Genomic DNA, 22,822 nt, shown 5'->3' on the forward strand with positions numbered 1-22,822 from the left:
ATCCTGATATTTGACGTTTTTAAAGATAAATTAGCCTGAATATTTTCCAAGTGCTATTTCAATAAGAAATGCATAAAAGCTACCTATGACATGTTTTAGTTTAATTGATTTGAAGGAATTATGTATTTAAATATAAGGTGTGCTACTTCGTAGTCTATATATAATAAATAGAAGAAAAGTTTAAAACAAAATTTACCTTGAATATGTTGTCTTTGGTTGACTACTGATGCTGTCATACATTTATTTAGATATTTTATTAGGTCAAAAGGATTGAAGAGTTACATCAAAATGATTGTGAGGTTCTCAGACTCAAGGAAGGTAAATTTTTTAATTATAGGTTTCTATTTACTTAAAGTAATTTTGCTGTAGAAAGTGAAATTTTATAAGTTGGATGTTAAGATTCCTTATTGTTTCTAAAAATATAGAAATTGTAAAGTTAAAACTAATTCCTTTTTTTCTTTTTTTGTATTCATCAAAAAGATATCAATATAATTCAAATACTTTTCACATAATTTTGTATTTTAAGATATATTGTATTTCATAGTGTTTTAAATGAAAATGGAATTAAATGGCTTAGCCTTCTACATTAAAAATAAGAAAAATATTGTTGATTGACAGAGACTGCACAGTCTCTGTTTACATGAGGAGACTGGATTTGGAGATTTTTTTCCTCTGGGAAGGGCGGTTGCTCTTAATTTCAAGTTAAACTCACTTCTATGTTTCAGAATATATTTATTCTGCCTTTTCTTACAAACATGTTTCACAACAGTAAAGACTTTGAACCAACCCAAATGCCCATCAATGATAGACTGGATAAAGAAAATATGGCACATATATACCATGGAATACTATGCAGCCATAAAAAGGATGAGTTCATGTCCTTTGCAGGGACATGGATGAAACTGGAAACCATCATTCTCAGCAAACTGACACAAGAACAGAAAACCAAACACTGCATGTTCTCACTCATAAGTGGGTGTTGAACAATGAGAACACATGGATTCAGGGAGGGGAACATCACACACCAGGGCCTGGTGGGGTGGGGGACTAGGAGAGGAATAGCAGGGCCTGGGGGTATTAGGGAGGGATAGCATTAGGAGAAATACCTAATGTAGGTGACAGGGTGATGGATGCAGCAAACCACCACCATGGCACGTGTATACCTATGTAACAAACCTGCACAAGCTGCACATGTACGTCAGAACTTAAGTATAATAAATAGATTTTTAAAAATAAAATAAAATTCTGGGTAGTAGGAGATAAGTTTCTTTTCTCAATTGATTTGTACTTGTTTATTGACCACATTTTCTCATTTATTCAACAAAAAAAGGTAGCTAAAATTTTTTTTCATAATTTATCCTATGGCATTTTCCTAGTTATTTGTTTATCAAATATTTCCACATATTCCTTCTTCTAAGTATATTTTTCAGTGTGTTTTTCTTGAAATCCCTGTGAGGGCACTACTCATTCACTATTTAGCAAAACCATAAAAATAGGCTTTTTAAAAAAAATTTTAAATTCAAATAGGGTAAGCACCAATTTAAATTAAGAAGAAAAATACAGTTCAAACTTTATATTAAATGCTTAGGAAAAAGAAAATAATAAAGATATTTTGTGGTATGCAGAGTTGCATTTCTAGATATAAATTCATTCATTTACTTACATAGCTCAGTCACAGACTGTATACCAGAAATGGACCCAAGTGCTCTACGCACCACCTAGCTTTGAAGTAGGTATAATTATTTCCATTTTTACATTTGAGAAAAAGCCCCAAAATAACTGCATTGCATGGTGACTAAATAGCTGAGCTTGCCTCCTGTCCTTATGTTTCCTTTACCCACTTTTCTTTCTCCTACACCGTTATACTTTTTATGAGTTCCCCAGTATAATACAGTGACTAACTTATCTAGGTTGGAACTCCAATGAGTTACAAAAGCAATAAACTTTACTTTAGACCACAGATCAGAATAGGGACTAAAACCTGAAAGATGAGTTTAGCAGTTACTATTACTCTTGCACTTTTTATTGTGCTTAATAGTCTAAAAGTAGCTCTCAATATTCAAATACTTTGCACATTTCACAATCATTCATTTTTGTGCCCTGTGGCTTCAAATATGTTATTATTTAAAATATTTTACATATGGCTAGATAAATGGATCAACAATAACAAATGGAATGCCTTAATAGAATACTTTTAAAAATACTTAAAATTAAATCTTAATCACAAAGAAATGACAATGTATCTTTAGAAACTTTTATTTTTCATATGAAGATGCCATTTTTCAAGCGACCAAATGTAGTTTTTTAGTCTGTTTATTATGTGGGAGGCAAACAAATGCTAACTCTTCAGTAATTGCCAAAACAAATATTATTTTACATTATGCATTTGACAGAATAAACATTATAGTTGAAGAATTTTTGGTTGTTTTATTTAATAAAACTGATTACTTAATCCTATAATCCTAAATGTCACAATTAGTTGTATGAGAAAACACTTTTTTGTCTTTTCTCATTTTGTACTCAAAATAATGTTATGTTTCAAAAATTGAATTTTCTCATAAAGTACTCATTTCAATAAATATGTATTTTCAAAGTATTTTGCAGAATGCTATGGAAAACCTCAGAATAGAATACATTGAAAATAGTGGCTTGGTCATAAATTTTTAAAATTTAAAATTTTACCTTCTCTAATTTTTAATTAACAAATAAAAATGTGTATGTTAATAGTGTGCAATATGCTATTTTGATATAGGTATATATTGTGGAATGGCTAAATGAAGCTAATAAACATATGCATTGCCTCACTGAATCGTTATTTTTTGTGGTGAGAACACTTAAAATCTATTTTTCAGCAATTTTCAAGTATATAATACATGGTTATTAATTGCAGTCATTATGATGTACAATAGGTCTCTTAAACTTACTTTTTCTGTCTAACTGAAATGTTGTATCCTTTAACCAACAGCTCCCCATCCCCACTTCCCAGCCCTTGGCAACCACCATTCTGATTCCATATATAAGTGAGATCATCTGGTATTTGGCTTTCTGTGCCTGGCTTTAAATAGCCATAATTGTAAGAACTAGCTCATAATGAGTTTTCATCCTTGTCCAAAATCTCTGATAAACACTTAATATGCATTGTTTCATTTAATCGTGAGGAGTCTATGAAGATGATCCTATTATTCTGATGCCTATTGGATAGTGAGGGAACTGAGGTTCAATCAGAGTAAAAGAATAAGTGACTTTCTTTGTGTTACACAGCCAGAAAGTCATGAGGCTTGGATACAAGTCTCTGCCAGCCTGATTTAGGCTAGAGACATTTGCTACTAGATTATGCTGATCACACACACACATACATACACACACACACACACACACACACACACACACACACACAACAGATAAAAGAACATAATCATATATTAAAACTGAGTAAAATTAAAACTGAAAATAGATACAATCAAAGGACTGTAAACATATTCTTACAACTGCCTAGAAGAGGAGGTATTTAGGATAGGCATTGACTGCTAGGAAGGATTCCAGTGAGCAGGACTGACGGGGAGAAATATTGAAGCAGAGAAAAATTATGTAGGGGTGGGTCCAGGTGTTAAGTTTCCCAACACTTGTACAATTATCAGAACCTTTTTGAAAAAAAAATAGTAAAAGCAATATGAATACAAAGTTAGGTAGAAAGAACACAGTGCTCTCATCAATATTTGTTAAAATAGCTTATTTTTGCAGATTTTCCAAAACAAAGCATATCCATTGCTAGCCTCCTGATTCCCCCAGGTCCTTGGAAGCATCTGTGCACATGAGATTCTCCAAAAGTCAGGTCTTCATGGCAATGCAAAGAACAACTGTATGATGTTTTATATCATTGCCTTGGTTATGGCAGAAGTATCTGTATAAAAAATATACATTAAACTCATTTCTAATTTGTTAACACTGCACCATGGTTTTTATTTCTTTGCTTACCTATAAAACATGAGATAAAGTTTAGCCTTAAACCTATCTTTTTAATTAAGGTTTTAGTTTCTCCTAAGTTTGTTTTCATTAACACATTGTCATCTACCAGCCTACTGTAGGCAGAAATTAGAGCATAATAAATTTTATTCAGATAGAAGGCTTAAAATCTTTGCCTCAACTTTTTCATGATATTCTCTTATAGTTCAGGCTTCATGAGAATCTAAATTTGTTGGCTTTTAATTTTTTTGAATATTCAGTGATTATTGGCACTGAGACTGTCCTCTTTAATATAGATGGAGAAGAATTTGACTGGGTGAGTTGGTTTGGAAAGTTATGCTTAAAATTGATTCAAATTTTGGAGAAAAAATTGAATTTTTGAAAAATTTAATTTAAAAATATGCATTTTAGTATTCAGAAGTAATGATTCATCTAGATTATAATGTTATGGTCAGTGTTAATAATCCATATATTTTGATAAATCAGCCAATGGAAATAAAAAAATTAAAGCAATAATCATTATTAGCAAATTGAAAAAAAGTAGCCTGTTGTTTACTGTTAGTCACTGTTGCTTTTGATACTGGAATTGCTCAAAAATTCCCAGGAATTGGTTTTCACTTGTAGACTTCTCCACAGTACATGCATACTGATTATAATGATGGCAGCCATTGCATTTATCTGCACAACCCTAGTGGAGCTTGATAAATATTTTTGATGGCAAAGGATAGCAGTAGATCAACTTATTTGGGCAATTTAGTTAGGAGCTAATCCAAGCCATTATGTAAGCATTATAATGCTACTTATACGTCCCAATTTTTTAATTCAAGAATGTGACTGTTTCTCTTAAGTTCTCTGTAAAAATGCCTTTACTCAAATTAGGATTCATATCTAGTGATTATTGTGTAATTCTCAAAAAATAATTCTCTTTATTGTTGTCATTAAATTTTTTCTTTGAGATAATTTTGGGTGATTAATGTATTGCTAAACCAAATATCCATATATATTTGCATTCCACCACTATCAAATTAATCTTGTCTTCCTTTTGACCAATTTCTTAGTATGCATTTCTTCTTTTACTTAATTCTAAATCAGACCATCAATAAATAAAATGAATGCTATTTTCTATGGAAGATTGAAGTCTTCTGTCTGTCAAAATTTAAAATTTGAGGGGGCTCCTATTTTAGAGTGTGTGTTTAGAGAAGTAGGGAAAGGGAAACAACTGATTATTTAGGTCTATACTGGTCATTTTTCATATTGCTAAAATAATTTCTCTATTTTATATTATTGAAGAACGGTTTATAACTTTTTTGAACTTTTATAATAGATCCCCTGGGTGTATGTGACTAAGCTAATTTCTGAGTAACATCATGTGCAGAATCTAAAATGTTCTATGACTTCAGTGATAAGATTATTATTTTAAAAATTAGTGGTAGGCAGTAGGTAGGTTGTTTTCATGTTAAAAACTTGGTAAGATGATGTTTCCCATATTAGTGAATCCAAGAGGTTAATAAGGGAAGGAAACCACCTGTTTTTTTATCAAAGTATGTTAAGTATTATCCCTCTTAAACCACTTAGCATAGTTCAAAGACTTGCCAGATCTAGAGTTCAGGTAGACCATATATGATATGGAAAGATAATCAGAACTTGGTCCTCAATTCGTAAGAATTGAGACAAAAAATTTATATCAAGAGGAAGAAAATGAAAAACTTAATATATAAAATTATAGTGATTAACTTATTCATAATTTTCTTAGATCTTCTATTTATTGCACATAGGATTTATTTGAACAATTCTCAGCACTTGAGCTTATCAATTCTAGCTTTGTGGATTTAAGAAGACACTAATGAGATGACATGTATCTGTTTGAGTTTGGTATATTTTGCCACCCATTACTTAGCTTTTAAAGGTAGGCTATAGAGGGAAGACTACTTAACAGTTATCACCGCAGCCATGACTTGTGCCCTTCCTCCTGAGCACAGTTCAAATTGTCACAGGTTTCTCAAGACGTACCTAACGAAGTTTCCTTTTTCCTACATGTTCTGAGGTGTCTTAAGTTTTACACCTTAAAAAGCTGACAAAAATGCCTTCTTCCATATGTAAATAAATGTTAGTTAACCATCATTTCACTGTGGAGACTTTATAATTCAGTAACACCTAGAAATTCTGTTTGTTATTTTGAAAAATTTGTTCCAGATATTTTCCTTTGATCAAACAGATATTAGAAATAATTTCATTTTTAACTTTCTTCTACAAAATACAGCCTTAGAAGACCACTATGTTAATATGGAAAGCTGGCTATGGAGTAAAAATGTTGAATTTAATGCTCACTTTAGCAATTTACTGGTTTCCTATTCCTAACCAAGTCAGTGAGTTTCTCTAAACCTGTTTACTTATCTGCAAAATGTGGATGATAATATATAATAGCATTGTTACAATTAGTAAATGAGAATGAGCATGTAAAAGTGCTTTCTACACAGTAAATTATATGTTGGTGGTTAGCCATTATATGTCATTCCCCTCTTAAAATCTTGCCAGTTTCTTAACAAATAACTACATATCAAGAGCTAGTTTTGTGTCCAAAGATCCGATAGATGAAAACAAAACAAAGTAAAATATATAATAAATCAATAATAAATAGACTTATATCTGCCCACAAGAAGATTATAGTTTGGGTGAGAAGATAGGCAATATAAACATACATGAGGAATTAGTAGGATTAAGTATAAATAAAATAGTGAGCTCTTTATGTAAAATCTAGAGAGATTCATGTTAGGGGCATAGTTCTATTGCATAATTATTACAATTATGCACAGTTGTAATTCAGAAACATTCTAGTAGATGATTACTCTTCAGCCAAGCCTTGAAGTTAGAGCAATATTTAAAATGGTGAAAGGAAGAGAGAGTATCACTCTGGATTGTAGATTGGAGGTAACAGAAATGCAGTTATAGTGGGGAGTGAAAATGAGAAAGACAGTATAAGGAGAAGATGAAGAAAGTAATTTTGAGGAGAAAAGGAGTCAATTTTGAAAAGGATGATGTAGTTGGAGAATGAAAGACCAGTTGCAATGGACAGAAACTGTGAAGCTCAGAAGAGAAAGGAACAAGGAGGAAGATGACATAAGTAGAAGGGAGGAGAGCATCCTGAACAGTCTAGTTTAAGATATATTATTTTGCAGGTGACAGTGAAAAATTCAAGTGGATATGTCTGCTCTCTTTAGACATAAAATTTGAACACTTTTTAGAAATCAAATAAAACAGAAGCCCAGATATAAAATGCACTGAATATACTTAATAATACTCAACTATAAATAAGTTTGGGCAGTCTGGGTCAGTGTAAACTGCTATAACATGATTTATTATTGGAAAACTGTGTTTGGCCCCTTTGGGAAATGGACCACTGTCTTTCTTAATTATGTATCATGATTGTCACTGTGATTGAATCATTTTACAAAACATTCTTGAAGGATATTTAAGGTTTTCAAAATCCAAAGGTGTTTAAATCTAAGGGTGAGTACCTGAAATATTATCTAAAATGTATCATTGTACTAGTCAACATTTTAAACCATGGGAATTATTAATATCTCATATGCTCAATAGCTTTTCTGTCTTTATAAATCAATATTATTCAAGACATGGGCTCTTCGTTATGTGCCATGCACTCTAATTAATACTAATTCCAAGGCTTTGCTCATGCTCTTTCCCACACTGGATAGAAGTCCCACAAACTTTCATAAGCAACATTTCTAAATCCAGAACAATTCTCAGTTCTTCCTCTCCAAAATGATGATTAAGTGATTTTTGTCTTTTTACCTATTCTAGAGCACTTCACCTTTATTTTTACGCTGCCATTTATGGTGTCGGCTTCACTTATATTACAAGTTCCTCAACCAAAGGAATGTGCTTTTCATATTTCTGACTACGTAGAGAATGAATCTTAACTTCTTTGGAGTCTCAACCCTTTGGCAATGTGATTGGAGCTATAAGTTCATTTCCCAGAAAAACAATGCATATGCAAATATATGCACCATATTTTGTATATGATTTTGGAGAAAATATTCTGAAACACTTGAAGAAATATGGATGCCAGGATAAGAAATCCTGAACTAGTTCTTAACAAACATTCCTGGACAAAGTAGGAATACAATACATGTTGGTCAATGCATCAACTATAGGTTCTCAAATAAGTTTTGATTTTTCTTAAAAAAACAACAACAGGCACTCTGAAGGAACTGGGATAAAAATTGATAATAGTCTAAAAGGGGGAAATAATATGGGTTTATGTGCACAGAAAACCTTTGGCTTTAGGTATTAATCTAATTACAACTGTCTTTTACTAGTAAAGATTTGTCACCAGGTACACACTTCTTATAGAGAAGGAGGTAGTAAATTTGTAAATGCAGGAAGCCTCAGAATACAAGATGCCTTAAAGAACCTTGTGCTTCAAAGTAAAAATAGAAGTGACAGTGAGCAGGAGGAAGGAGGAGGATTTGCTGGAATGCAAATCGCACCCTTGGCTTCCTGATGAACCATGACTCAGAAGCTATCAAAGATATTAACCAATCAGCAGGTAAAGGTATGCTGAACTATAAAAAGTAAAGAGGAGTTCAGAAGGTGGCTGGAAGAAGTGATCTTTGAAGCACTCCTGAAAGTGAACAACTCCAACAAGATTAGTAAAGATGATTATAACTATCATAGAAATATTAACGGGACTTTCTTTGTGTCCAGCATTATGCTAAATTCTTTTTGATTCTAAATATGCTGCTATGCATTTGACTATAATAAGGAACATTTAGGTGATGATTAATTTTAAATGATTGCATAAAATATCTTACAACTTTCAAAATTAGCCAAGTGGTATCATTGGGGATGTTATGTCAGTCTATTTTTCTGTAAAATGAAATTAAATATAAAATATTGAAATGGGTCCATTCATTTACCAGGGTAATTGTACACAAGAATTTCCAGGAGAGGAAATAAAGATGAGTTCTAAGAATTGAAATATGAGCAATCCATTTACAACAACTTCATACAATTATATGTGTAGTCTTCTATAAACAAAGCCAATACCTACAATACTTAGTCCTCAAAAATCATAGATTAAAAATATAAATTTCTTATGAAATGATATAAAAATATTTTAATATCTGTGGTTCTACAAATTTACATTCCTTATTACTACTACCAATGACACAAAATCTTAATTTTCTCATGTAATGTGTTCGATTATTAATTATAACTTTAAAATAGCTTAGTTAAAATTGTCTATCACAGTTTTTGGGGTACAAAACTTGAGCAGTACTCTTTAGGAATAACATTCAGTTAGTTTGTTTTAATTATTTAAATCTTAAAAATGTAAATCTGCTTTCCATAAGCCAAGAATATTATACTTGAGAAACACAATCCGGTTTTTAAAACAAGTATTAATAGTCAATTTCTCCCAAAAAAGGGCTAGATACTGAAATTATATTTTAGTATTTCATGACCTACTTCATCCAATCAATAAACATTTATTGAATATTAACTTTATGAGATATAATTTGGGATATAAAGATGATTAAGATATCCTCTTTACTTATGAGCAGCAATTCTTCTAATAGGGAAGATAATATACAAAAGCACTTACCTCACAGAAATCCTCCCTTATCCTGGTGGTTACATTCCAGCTCCCCTAGGGTATTCCTGAAATCATGGCTAGTACTAATCATTATATGTACTATGCATGGCTTTCTTTTTCCTTCTTCACAATTTTATGAATAGATTTGTTCTTATCATGGCTCTTAATGGCCTCAGCATATGATTCTTTTTTCTTTCCTTATTAACTCAAAAACTTTCACCTTGTCACTTAAAAGAAGCACTTTATGGCTTCTCTTTGGCATATCCTAATTGCCAACACCCCCACTCATATGCTTATTGGCCATTATTAAGTAAAATAAGGGTTACTGGAACACAAGCACTGTGATACCGATAGCCAGTGTGACAACTGCCAGGACTACTAAGTGACTAACAGGCGGATAACACAAGACAGCATGGAGATACTGGACAAAGAGATGATTCATATTCTGGGCAGGATGGAGTAGGATGGTGTGAGATTTCATCACGTTACTCAGAACAACTTGAATTTTCAAACTTACGAATAGCTTATTTCTAGAATTTTTCCATTTAATATTTTCATACATAGTAATGGTTAACTAAAACCACAGAAAGTGAAATCGTGGGTAAGGGGGACTCCTGTAAAAGGTAGAAAGTGCAAGTATCATGGGCTATCATTTTTCCTTAATCCCAAAGAAAAACATTCCTTCTAAAACTTCATACATGAAGTGGTGTTCCATGCTACACTGACTGGTGGGCTTCCAGTCTAATCTCATGCCTAAATATAGATCATGAAAATGTGTTGAATGACTTAACCCCATACAACTTGAATCTGCTTATTTCTTGTGGATTTTATTTAAGTATCCATTGCCTTTATTTGAACAACAAATAACAAATTATCATACACTCTTCTCCAAAAGTATTTTGTGGGTCTTTCTTAGCTGTTTATATTATATCCTCCCTGAAAACAACCCAAGCCTTTCAAAACATTTCTAAACTGAATTTGAATGTCTTAATTCAAATGTGGCTGCAGGCTCATTTTAGAGCAAGCAATAGGTAAATGCTTGCTGACTATATATTAAAAACATCAGGAGTATGTACTGATTAAAACATCACAGGCATATGGTTATAAACATCTTTTAATTATAAATTTGTTGCTATGTAGTTGACTATAATAAGCAACATTTACGTGATGATTAATTTCGAAGAATTTCATATATTGTCTTATAACTGTTTAACTCACCCTTCAGTATAGTAGGTATCATTGTGGACGTTGGTATCAATCTGTTTTTGTTTAAAATGAAATTAAATGTAAATATTGACAAGCAAAAGCATCTTGTTTCAAAATAACTTACTTGAAAAGCAATGCCACTCCAGGAATTTTTTGGGGGATAGCTTTTAGAGCCAACTGGACTCACTCTATATTCATGGACCCTTAACAATTCTTCTCATTCTCTGCCAGTTTGAGTGCATTAGTAAGTCTTTCAATCATAGAAAAAAATAAAAAGATATTTTTCTGCTATTTTCCTAAATGTCTTGAAGTTAACCCAACTTTTATTTATCTGCCCCAAGATAACAAATTAGCTGGGAAAGTGGCTGAGGAAGCATGTATAACTTGTTAAAAAAATTAGTGTTATAATAAGCTCTGCCTCGTATGAGGGAAGGTAAACTCCATTTCTCATAAAAAATTGATAGGAATGTATTTCTGAGCTTTCCACTGCCCTTTTAATATGCTTACAGGCCGTAAAACCAAGGAAATACATAGAATAGATATGGAGCACTTTTGCTTCCATCAAAAACCAACAAAGTCCAAATTCTTTTCTTATTTCTACCCTTGGCCCCATTCAATCTATTTCAGCAAGAACACTTTATTCAAAATGATCCTTAAGAAAAGCAAAGTTTGATGTGTTACTCATACACTCAAAACGCTTTACTGGTTTCCCCTCTCATTCCAAACAAAACCGAAGTCGCCCCAAGGCCTTACACCATCTGGCTCTGTGTTACCTCTCTGAAAAATGTTCTTAGTGCTTCCTCAGCCCACATCACGTGGCCCACATGGACACCTCGTTTTTCTTGAAATCACCAACATGGCCTGATCTCTAATCCTCACTTAATTCCTCACCTATTTCAAATCTGTGCTGAAATGTGACTTTCAATGACAATTTTATTTAAAAATGTATTCTGCCTTCATATCCCCAAATTGGGGCACTCTCTACTCCCTTTTCTTGTTTTTATTTTTATTTTTTGATAGCATTCATGAAAATAAAGCTTATTAATAGCACCTCTTCTTCCCTCCTTCCTTCCTTAATGAAGTAATAAATAATCTAGATCCTACTGGATTGAAATCCAAATCCCCTAACATTTAACAGATATGACCTTAAAGCAAATAGTATCATTTCTCTGTGCCTCAATTTTCTTATTTCCAAAGTAAGAATTATAATAATTGAAACTTCACAGAGGTTTTGAAGTATTAAATGACTAATATACAAAAACAGTTAACGCAGCACCTGATATGTAATGAAAACTCTAAACATATAAATTATGATTATTAAATTTACCAAATTTTATAAACGTTGTTAAAACTTCATATTTCTTCAGACATATTCCATATTTTTTCTTTTTGTTTTAAAATATTTTACATGTAGCTAACATATGCAAGCTTGTTCTTAGCATATTTGCATTTTCAAATGCTTTAATATTCTTAAGCTTAACAATTGCAGCCCCAAACCAAAGATATTTTAAATATAATTATATAATTGCATTTATAATAATGCCTGAATGTATATAGAAATGCAAACATTAAAATTATAAGATTATGATATAGAGTATCAATTATTAAGGAAAAATATTAAACAAACAAGATGTTAACACAAGGACACTCTGAAGTACGAACAAAGTGGAACATTTACAAAAATCTTTAAACATGATCAAATACATAAAATCCTTTAATAAACCTCATGCACGTTGTTACTATCATCACAAATTTTACTAGAAAGAAAACTAAAATTATCAAATTGAATTAGTGTACAGTTAGAGTAAAAAAATCAATTCAAATTAACATGTTTCACACAATTACTTAATGCTGCATTAACCAAAAGCAATAGATAAAACTATTCCTAATATATAAAATATGTAACTATGCATTTAAAAATCACTGTAGTTTGTATAAGTAAAATATAATCCAATATACATAAAATAATGTAACTGAAAATGTTTAGACCATTGCGAATGTCATGGAACACTGAGTTTAAATGTGATGTTTGCAAATGCAATATTTCTGTTAGGGGATTTTAATATTTCTGTTAGAGAATATAAGAGGTTAATAACAGTGGCTGACTGGAAGAAAATAATGTCTGAAAAAAGGTTAACTTTTCCATTTGTATATTATTAGATTATTTATTTTAAATAATTTTATAGAATATTTTTATTTAAAAAACAAGCTAAAATATTTATTTTAAAACATTGCTGTTTACTAGCAATGAATCATACTTTTTCTAAAAATATCACTTCTCATGTATAGTATTAAGTATATATATTGAACATCTTTATAGAAATAACCTTTTCAGTAACAGAAGTCCTTGGCACTTTGGATGCAATAGAGATTTATAATATATATGAAGAAATGGTTAAAAATAGAGAAAGAAGAAAAACAGAGAGAAAGTAAAGGGAAAAGAGAAAGTCAAGAATGATTATCTGTTTGAGAGACAGGTAACGTTGACTCAAATAATCCACAACATTAGTTAGTCCCATTAAAGAGGAATTGGAATATATTATTATGTATCATCTCTTCACTCTTAATTGTCTGCCACAAAATGAGCATTTAAATTGCCATATTTATTTGAAACTTAACTGTGAGCTACCTTGTGATTTAATCTAGGGAAGCAAAGACTGAGAAAACAAAGAAAGTCATATTTCCCCTTGGAAGAGTAGACTTGACTGCATCTAATTTCAGTTGATGAAGACTTATTACCAAAGCCACACATTAAATTATAATACTTATTCATAAGAAATATGCAAATGAGTGATAAACAACTGAAAAATATCAAGAAAGATGATACATTCAGCAATATCCACCAAAAAGTTTTAAGTGCTTACTTAGTAAGTGCCATGTATTGCTAGGCCAGCACTGGGGATAAAATTGCAAACAATATAGAAATAGTTCCTACAATCATAGAGCCCTTAAATTCAGTCTTATATTTTTGCATTATGGCAATAAATATTATTTCTTCACTGTTATAAGTTTATAATTTACTGTATTATTGTTTGAAGAAAATGTAGAAATGCACATGTATAATCTCAGAGATTTTTTGACACAATTATTCTCAACTGAGTAATCAAGTAATAAGAGACTTTAAAAAAATCATTTGAGTCTGTATTTCAGTAACAATCTCTATTTTATCTTTATCTAGAAGATTTATTTTTCACTGTACTTTTTTAGATAGTTTCTGAAAATGTGTTTTCACACCCAGAGGATGTAAGATCACAGACTGTTCCCATTACAAAGAAAAGAAGCAAAGAAGAAGAAAAGATTCTGTGATGCTCTGATTCTGAGAAAACATGTTATCAAAATAATTGAAAAAACCTCAAGTTTAAAATTTTAGCAATATATATTTAAAGCATTTCTCTGCATCCCACTTCAGATTTCCATCAACTAAATTTAGTCTCATCAGTACCCTCACCTATGAGATATGAATTTATAAATATATTTCCTCTTTAAAATCAGTTAAGTATTCAACATTTTCAAACTTAATGTCTACTTAGGGTTTATTGAAATATTTTTTTGTTGCAATTATTTATTCAAATCTCTCTACCACACAGAGTTTGCCAATTCTTGGCAGTTCTGGAGAAATTTCAGAAAGCAAATTATTTATACTACTATAATATGAAAAAACTGAATATTTACTCTTAGATATAAATAATAAAAATTTATTTTTAAAAAGGCAGCCATATTACATTGCTGAATTTACAATTTTAGGGTCTTATGATAGTAGATACATTCAAAGGGTGATTAAATTTGTATTCAGATGGGATCCAATCACTGTGCAAAGCTCAGCTTTCTATTTTAACCAAGCCTGCTCATCCTCTCTCAAATATACCAAACTACAATATTATTTTCTGTTTCCTCCCCAATATAGAAAACTTCATACTTCTTTAAAGATTAGGGAATAAAGAAAGCACCCATTTAAAGATCAGTCAGTCTCCAATGCATCTTCATCATCTTCCCATTTATTCAGCAAACGTTTCTGGAACATCTATCATGTGTCAGGTGTTGTGTGTATGACTGCATTGTGGCTGCTTCCATAGAGTGTACATGGCCCCTGACCTCTTGCAGTTTATGTTCTTATTGGCTTCTCATGGCATTTAATAAGTAGTCTAATAAATAAGTATATAATTCCAAATTGTGCAAGTGCTATCAAAAAATACAGGGTGCTATGGAAAATATAATGGGAGACAAAATTGTCATTGAGAAGTTAGAAATAGCCTCTCTGATTTAAGTTGATGCCTGAGGGATAAGTCAAGTTTAGCAAGAAAAAAAATCATCTTAACATTTCTGCTGTCAAAGATGAGCCCTAGAATAAGCTTCTCAAAGACAGCTGACACTCTTCTTCTTTTATCTCCTCTTTATCCTATCTTTTCCTTCCTCAGTCCTCTCCTCATCTCCCTCCTCTTTTCTTTTTTTGAAAGAAAATTACCAAGTGAAGGTTACTTGGTTTCCCTAGACTGCATGAAGCTTACTCTTTCCAAAGCATAAATGGCTGGCGATATAATCAAGTTTATCATTACAAACACAGTTAGAAAATGCCTGATTTTGTGCATGTTTTAGAAGTTTTCCCCATCAAGGCTAAATATGCTCATTTTTTTTTATTCAACGAGGTTTGATAATGTCTATTATGTGCCAGACATTCCTCCAGTAAATGGGAATATAAAGAATAAGACATAATCTTTAAACCTAGTGAGTTCAAAACCAGCAGGGGGGTGGTTATATGAATAATAATCCTAAAACAACATGACAAATGTAATGCTGGAACTATGCCGAGAGTATTACCTAAGCTTTGAACTACAGAGATGGGTTGGGAAAAATTTCCTTGAGAAACAGACATAAAAAATGAATTAGAAATAAAGGGAGCGATATAAAATGGATGTGGTTAGAGATGGAAGTTGTTCATGGAGAGGGACAGGAGGGAAGTATTCAGGGGAGACAAGTACCGTGATGAGCCAGCAAAGGTAATTATAATGGGTACATAGGTAATAAGAGACATTCCCTTTTGTTTATTTAATTTTGAGGAAGCCGCATGAGTATGTCAAACAGAAGAATAATCTGATCAGAGTTGTGTTCAGTGACTTAGGTGACTCTGAGGAAGATGGGCTGGAAGAAAGTAGGACCCTAAAGTAGAAAAACCAGTTAGAAAAAGGTTTCTGTCTTTTTCTTACAATAACCAACGTGAGATTAGAGGACAAAATCAGCAATAGTTAGGAGGAAAAATTCAGTAGGATGGAGTTGACTGGATGATGACAGAAAATAGCTAAGTTGAAAATTATTTGTATAATAAATATAACTCTTTTGCTAGAAAGTTTAAGCTTCCATGTATGGCCTAACAGACAAATAAGTCATTTTGGCCTTCTTATTGTAAACTGTAACTTGGTCTACAAATAAAATATTTCCTAAAAGCACTTTAAAGGTATAAGCTTGTCATCTCCATGCAAATTGTTCAGACTAGTAAATTAATATTTCTTTTCATTGGATGAGATGCATAGACCTCTTCTAATTAATGGAAAGGTAATTCACAGTTCATTGATTCATTGACTCAGCAAATATTTATAGAACAACAAATATGTGTTGTTTTAGGCATTGGGAGAGCAGAAAATAAAAAATATAAAAATCTCTGTCACCATGGAATTTATATTCTAATAATCACAAGGAGGCGATAAATAAATAAATAAATTTAAAAACTGTATTCAAGTAGTGATAAGTGCTAAAAAGAACAATGTTTGGGAAAGGGGAAGAGATATAAAAGCACTATAAGATTGGGCAGGAAAGACCACACAAAAATTGAGCAAACATACAAAGGGTTTGAAGAAGTAATCAAAGGAGACTACAGAGGAAGAGCATTCCAGCCAGTGAAAAGGGGAAGAACAAAGGATCTGAAGTAGAAATGTAATATAATGACTGATTATTATCTGTGAGGCTCTGGTCCATACGGATGAGGAAAACAGATCATGCCTGTTTTGTTGAAACTCCAAATCTGGTAGAAGGAGAAGTTACTAATTGAATAATCACCCAAATAAATATATAATCATAAATTGATAAATTCTGTAAAAAGAAAGTACAGGTCACTATGAGGAGGTACAATGGAAGGTTCTGAGGGATTCTAAGAGTCAGATATATCTTCTCTGAATCTGAATAACTGATAACCTAGGTTGAGATCTGAAGGCTGCATAGAACTTAACCAGATAAAAGAGAAAAGAAAGCACTCCAACATCAGAATCAGCATGTGCTAAGATCCTGAGGCAGAAAGAAGTCTGTAATATTAAAAACCATAAAGAAAGCCAATGTGGCTAGAGTATGAGAACAAAAGAACAGTATGATAAATGAGGCTGGTGAATAGGTGGGATCAGATAATACATGGACTTGAAAGTCAAGTTAAGGATAGCAGATTCGAGATGGCAAGTTGATTTCAATCATGGCGTTTCAAAGAAGATAGAGAAAAGTAAGCATAGGCAAAATATATTTATGAGTTAAAAATTTTATTAAGACTTATACATTCTGAATTTGAGATTAAAGATGAAAGACATATGAAACAAATATAACTCCTAGGTTTCTAGAAAACACAATTAGATGAATGGCGGAATCATTCACTGTGATTGAAGACACTAGGGAAGGACTAGATATGTTGAGGAAGATAATAAGTTCAGTGTGAATGTGGTGAGTTTGAGATGTCTTTCAGCCATTTAAATAGATCTGCCGTGTAGGTGGTTGGACTGTGTGTCAGGAATCCTAGTAAGACAGGAACGATTTATTTCAGCTTCTAAATTTTCCAGGAGTGCTGGCATTCTGAACCAAACACATATCATTGTTTGAGACTTAAATTTTTAAAAATAGATGTTTTCATTGATGAATGAACTGAACACTTAACATAATAACACCAAAGTCCCTCAGAGTATATCTTACAAATCATCTCCTATATGAAGCCATTGCTGTCTCAGCTGTCATTCACTCTCATGTGTTTGCAGAAAGCTTAGCATTTTCCTGATGCAGCTTATCTCATCAAGTACTTGCCAATATCCTCTTCTTCCAAGCCTAGAGTGGGAAACGGGTGTGTTATACTTTCTACATCCTTGTAATTAGGAGCCACGTGACTGGGTCTGGCTAATGGACTGTGAGCAGAAATTTTATGTATCTTTCATGGGGTCAAAGTAGATAATTGCTGGTGAGAAACTATCTGGTGCTCTTTGATCTACTGCAATGAATCCCTTAAACTTTACATTGAGATGGCAGCCTTATAAGACACTGGGGCACTGGAGCTCTCAGAGTCTAGATTTTTGAATGACTGTAAATCAGAGGATACTCTCCCACCACATAACCTCCAAACACTCTGATCCACAATGGCTATGTAGTATGTGTGAGAAATAAACCTTTGTGCTGAAGCCCTTGAGGCTTTTGTATTATTTGCTATCACAGAATATCCTACACAATGCTATTTTACAGCTCACATGTGAGTGAATCATTACTTGCTTATGGTTTCACTCTTAACTAGATGGTACTCAATTATTCTATGTGTGTCTAATAGTGTCTTGGATTTTATTTGTGTTCTTTAAATATTTTTGAGTACATTAAAGAATGACTGAAAGATGAAAGATGTAATCTCAACCTTATTCACCACTATGAGAATACTCAAATGGTAGAAGGGAAGCCAAAGGTTTTATGTGCTGGGCTACTTACCTGTCTAATTTTCTTGCAGCAAAATATCATGGTCAATTACAGAACTTCACATGTTAGCACTAAAAGGTGTCAATGAGATTCATTTAGTAAAATTCCCACATTATGAAGTTGGTGATGGATTGAGGGCTTGTATGTTATTTGTTTGTTTCTTAATTTGAACACAAAACTCTAAATACCTATGCTCAATCTTCATTGTCTATTTTTTTTCCATAGACTAGTTCTCCACTCATTATTTTAAAGGAAGAGAAGTAATCCCTTATTCCTTCTGTGTATTCTTTTCTGATCTACAAGAAAGTTTATCCACAACTAAAAAAAAAAAGAAAAAAAAAGAAAAGGAAAGAAAGAAAGAAAAAGAAAAAAGAGTGTAATATAACAACCCCATGACAACCAAAAGAAAGCTTAAGAGCTATTAGCTGAACTCCTTAAAAGGTAGCCAACTGACATGAATCTCCTTAAGAGTGGCCAATAACAGCATTGGTCCTAGATTGCTAGATTGTGGACTTTAAAATAATGCATTATAAATTCACACAAAATTACCTATATGTAAATATAGCAAGAATATTATAATTTTGGGGCCAGGTGTAATGGCTCATCCTGTAATCCCAGCACCTTGGAAGGCTGAATCAGGGTGATTCCTTCAGGCAGGAGTTCAAGACCAGCCTGGACAACATAGTGAGACCCTGTCTACATAAAATACAAAAATTAGCCAGGTGTGATGGTATGCACCTGCAATCCCAGTTACTCAGGAAGATAGTGTAGGAGGATCATGACCTTGCAATCAAACCTGAATGACAGACCCAGTCTCTGTCTCAAAAAGAAAAAAAAAATCAAACTACAGGTTGTTATGTATTGTTAGACTGTAATATAAACTTAGTTGATCATGACCAGTCATTTTTTTAAGAAAATAGAAAACGATAATTGAAAGTGCATAACAAGTAATATTTCATAGAACTTTTGCTAATATTGTATACAGGTGTGTTTTAAATTTGGATGCCAGTTAAAAATGTTAGAAAATATAGACTTAGTGGATTTACTCATTGATATGGTTTGGCTGTGTCCCCACCCAGATCTCATCTTGAATTGCAGTTCCCATAATTCCCACGTGTCATGGGAGGGAATTGAATCATAGGGGAAGGTTTTTCCCACGCTGTTCTCATGATAAATAAGTCTCACAGGATCTGGTGGTTTTATAAAGGGGAGTTCCCCTGTACATGCTCTCTCTTTACCTCCCCTGTACATGCTTTCTCTTTCCCTGCTCTCCCTTCATCTTTTGCCATGATCGTGAGGCCTCTGTGCCCATGTGGAGCTGTGAATCCATTAAACCTCTCCTTTATAAGTTTCTCAGTCCTGGGTATGTCTTTTTTAGCAGACTGAGAACAGACTAATATACTCCTTCAATAAATATTCTATAAAATATTCACTCTCTAAGATCTGTCAGGCACTGAAGAGTCAGAGATAAAATTGTCATTGCAAAATTCTGAAAACCTGGCATTTAGTAGAGGAACCAGATGGATTTAAAAAATCAAAATATACTATATATACATGTGTGTGATATACGTAGTATAACATAAAATATTTAGAATACAAAAGAGCCTTATAGAGCAGAGTAGTTTAGCAAAGAAAACTCCATTTTCAAACATGTTATTATCAGAATATAACATCTTTAGAGAGCATTAGGAGAAAAAAAAAGAGGGACATTTAAGATTGATGCTTTAATTATTACTTCATTACTGTGTAGCAGATTGAGTGGTATTGCAGTCTCACAAAAGTTAATGCCTTTGTAAGCAACTGGTTTGCTATCATATAGCAAATTGGGTAGACTTATGTTATTGAGTTCTTGAAACCAGGATATGAGACTAGATAGAGGAAAAATAATTTCCGGATAATGCTATAAGACCTGTGTTGTCTAAGTGATAATCGACACAAAATGATTTGTTTCATTATGTTTTCAATGTTTATTTACTTTTGTTTCAAAATCTAAATTAGAGTTTTGTAGGATATAATCAAAAATATACTCAAAAGGAAATTACATTGAAAAATGTCATGACTGTAATAAAAAGTTAAGGTGTTCACTTAAATTTATAGGAATCATAAAACTGGAGTTAAGCTATGTATTTAATTTCTTTAGAAATGAGGAAAAAGGGAAATAATTATTAAGATTTAAGAAAAAAAGATACACAGAAATTGTCTAAAAAATATACAGAACAAAAGAAAAGCAGTAACTCTTCTGAAGATAAAACTGGAGGATAAAAATATATGTCTGTGAGACACCTGAGAATACATTTTAGAAGTCAAAGTAAAAATAGTGCATATTTCATGATTGTCACCATAAAAAATGTAAGCATATGAACACAGACAAAAAACATGTAACACAGAAATGAGACAGCATATATTTAGAGCATGGTGAGATTATACATGATTATACTGTTTTGAAAATTTCTGAATCATGTTTGCAGATTATTTTTAATTAAAATATTAAGGCAAGGTAAACACATAAAACCAGCATCTTTACACCTAAGTAGACCAAACTCGTTCCCACTGTAGAGTTTCTGCACTGGTTGCTTCATTTGACCTCAGTGCTTTCCCCTGATAGTTACAGGGCTGGCTCCTTTTCCTTTTCAGGCTCAACTTTTGGTTGACCATATTCCCACTATTGCTCTGTTTTATTAGCTTATTTTATGATTTTATAGTATTTATTATAGAACTACCAACAAAACTGTATTTTTAACTGTCTGTCTTCTTCCTTAGAATATAACCTCCTACATGCAGAGAACCTGTGTGCTATTTTTACTTCTGTATCCCCAGCATCCAAATGGTGCCTGGCATATAATAGGTACATCATCATACTTACTGAAACAATACATTATTCCCAAATATTTCTTCTTCAGTTTGGGGTATAGCAAATATAAAAATGTGTAGCATATTTGTACAAATTGATAGTTTAGTCTGTAGCATACATAGGTTAAAATTTTGTAAACTCCTTGAAATAAATTTCCTTCCTTACAAAACTAATAAAAGTTTGAAATTCTCATCTATACACAAGTGGCTGTGCAATTTGCTGTTCTTAGCTCTACTAAGCTGAATTTCTTAAAGTCCTGTAAAGGACTTTCCTCTTATCTTTTCAATGAGATGAATGAAGATGATCTACCCTTCTATATTAAAAAGAGACGACATCATAGAGTGTAAGGCAAGGACAAGAGTTGAATTAAATAACTCAGACCATAGCCTCTGGTGGATAGACTTTTCACACTGCTATAATCATACCAGTTGTTAAATTATTGACTACTAGTGGTACAGTGGTGGGAGGGAGAATAGGCATGGTTTTGACCACATGGCTTGAGTCTCCATTTCCACCTATGACTGAAGCCAGAATAGTCCTGAACTTTATGATTACATGAGCTCCACAATTCTTTTTCTTGCTTAAGCCATTTTGAGTCAGGTGGCATTTTTAAAAGTGAAAGAATTTCTGAAAATTTTAAAACAGAAAGAGAAAGAGAGAGAGCAAAGGTGGTCAGATCCACCATATAGAAACAGAGTACCAGCCAATTTGCAAACATTATTGCATTTTCATTCCTGGCAGGGTGGGGGGGGGGGTAAATTTAGCAGTGAAATATCTTATTGAAGTTCACCATTCCAGAGTTGGCTATCTGAACCCAGCTCTCTAAGTTTCATACTTTTATCTTATTGCCGTCATGATCATATTGACTTAAACTATAAAGTGGATCAATTTGCCTTTCACTCTTTAATCTCTTTTGGGTACTTCTACCTCTTTGCCACTATCTGTTCCTCTTCTTCTGCAATTTACAAATTTATTGATGGTGTGACTACTTGTGATTGTCCCTGTAAATAGGTAGTTTAGGTTTCATTCTACATCTTACTATATAATGTGACCCTGGGAAAGTTACTCAAATATTATTTTTCCACAACTTTCTCACCTCAAAATTATGAAAAAATTAGCACAAATCCCAAGGACTTATTGAGAATATTAAATGGAGTGAAGCATTGAAAGTACATAGAAAAGTGCCTGACATAGTTTAAGAAACAATATCATTACCTGTATTCATTCAAATATCTCCATTAATACTTATCCTATGCCTCATATAATTTTGTATTCTTTCTATAGGCCCTTCCCAGCTAAAATTCCTGTTTTCTTAAATCAGATTAGCTACAAACACACTTATATTAATTCATATTGCAATGGTATGGCTATTAACTGTTTGCTCCCAAATGTGTTTCTTATTACAAAGAATTGCCAAGTGATAGACCTCATATTTGAATTGAATAATAATTGTGGGATGGATATGTTCACTTAGAGCAGAATGTTTAACC

The 22,822-nt window shown here is 32.4% G+C and overlaps 1 protein-coding gene across 3 annotated transcripts in view; it reads right to left on the reverse strand.

The window, feature by feature from the left end:
* Positions 1 to 22,822, reverse strand: part of SYT1 (synaptotagmin 1) — a 566,577-nt gene that overhangs the window by 534,728 nt on the left and 9,027 nt on the right. Inside the window, exon 1 of one of the 3 annotated variants that reach the window (XM_074402517.1) lies at positions 9,587 to 12,048. The exons of the other annotated variants lie outside the window; for them this stretch is intronic. The gene's annotated coding sequence lies outside the window, so the exon portion shown is untranslated. Of the gene's footprint in view, positions 1 to 9,586; positions 12,049 to 22,822 lie in introns of those variants that run through there. 3 annotated transcript variants of the gene reach the window in all.

The sequence above is a fragment of the Saimiri boliviensis genome, chromosome 7 (genome assembly GCF_048565385.1).
Source record: "Saimiri boliviensis isolate mSaiBol1 chromosome 7, mSaiBol1.pri, whole genome shotgun sequence".
NCBI classification, from domain to species: Eukaryota; Metazoa; Chordata; class Mammalia; order Primates; family Cebidae; genus Saimiri; species Saimiri boliviensis.